Source organism: Morone saxatilis, unplaced genomic scaffold, assembly GCF_004916995.1.
Source record: "Morone saxatilis isolate NCDOM2014 unplaced genomic scaffold, NCSU_SB_2.0 Contig23, whole genome shotgun sequence".
NCBI classification, from domain to species: Eukaryota; Metazoa; Chordata; class Actinopteri; family Moronidae; genus Morone; species Morone saxatilis.
This window is the reverse complement of record NW_023339796.1, coordinates 2082445-2083790: the sequence shown is the minus strand read 5'-3', so window position 1 is coordinate 2083790 and position 1346 is coordinate 2082445. Positions and strand designations below refer to the sequence as shown.

Below are 1346 nucleotides of genomic sequence, written 5' to 3'. Positions count from 1 at the left end.
CTGTCTGTCTGTCTGTCTGTCCACACTCCTTCCACAATCGTCCTCACTGAGCTCAGAGACACACAGATGATTTGTGCCGAGGTCATTTCACGCTTTCTGAAAATGAATCCTTTTGATCAGACACATTTCTAAAGTCATTACCTGGAATCACTCCTCATCTCCTCATCCTCAGCTCATCTGAACCGTGCTGCTCGAAATCAGAAGCAAACGACATTTTTGGATTATTTCTGAGGATCATTCAGATGTGAGGGAAAGACAAACAGAGTCTGAATATCTGTGGAACAACATCCTGTGACTTTATAAATGCCGTGTGCTCCGACACTTTGTGACCTTGAACGTCGCTCTTCACATGCCAGGTATCTGTTATTCAGCAAACTAAAGACACAAACATAAGAAGGCTCAATACAAGACAGACATTCAGAATTACGCTCAAAGTTTCCACCTCGTATTTTCTTTTTTAAAGCACACATAAACCCATTACTCCTCCTCCGTATCCGTGCATCATTAGGACGACACTCTCAACGCCTCGTCCAAACAAACGGCAGAAAATATCAGAGGGAATGTGACGAGGAGAACTGAGACCTTCGCAGGGTTTGTCTCTTCCCTGCGACGCTCAGCCTTCCCTGAATATCTTTAAACTCAAATCCAATTTAATGCGGTTCTCCTCTTAACCACCCGTGAAACTTAAGATGTCACTTTCACAAATCGCAGCCAAAAGCTATCCACAGACGCTCCAGAGGGCGTTCAGTCTTCACACCTTTCCTCAGGACAAAACACAAGAACAAAACACAGCAAATCAGCCAAAAGTAAACACAAACGAGGCTGAAAACCAACACAAAACATCCGGTCAGCCAACGGGAACACAGTATTTTAGATTTCTGACACACAAACATCAGTCTGAGGCATTAAGGCGGGAAGTCAGCCTCACCTGCAGCCATCACTGACACCATCTGCACGTCCGTCTGTGTTACGTTTGTTACGGATCTAAAAACAAAAGCTTTTTTTATAGTTTCACAAATTTATAAAGATGAGACAGAAACTGTAGAGAAGAGTAAATACAAAGCACTGCAGAGGCCCTCACCGTCTTTATTCATCCACAACATTCAGTTTACTGTGAAGGAGGAGTAAAGAATTTAATTTATTAGACAATCAATTAATTAATGGACTAATTGTTGCAGCTTTGCTACAAGTAAGAAAATACTTTGCTCATTATAATTTATGTATAAATGTAACCAGTCAGGTTCCTCCTCACATTTAATGAAAACAAGAAAGATAAGATATTCCTTTATTGATCGCTCTTCAGGTTGACACAGCAGCAAAACAGAACAAAGAATATCACAAATAAA

The 1346-nt window shown here is 41.1% G+C and overlaps 1 protein-coding gene across 6 annotated transcripts in view; it reads right to left on the bottom strand.

The window, feature by feature from the left end:
- Window positions 1-904, bottom strand: part of zmynd11 (zinc finger, MYND-type containing 11) — a 21773-nt gene extending 20869 nt beyond the window's left edge. For 3 of the 6 annotated variants that reach the window (XM_035671469.1, XM_035671473.1, XM_035671474.1), the window contains exon 1: window positions 142-904. The gene's annotated coding sequence lies outside the window, so the exon portion shown is untranslated. The remainder of the gene's footprint in view (window positions 1-141) is intronic. The other 3 variants (XM_035671471.1, XM_035671470.1, XM_035671472.1) reach the window with 2 other exon arrangements.
- Between the last annotated feature and the right edge of the window lie 442 nt (window positions 905-1346).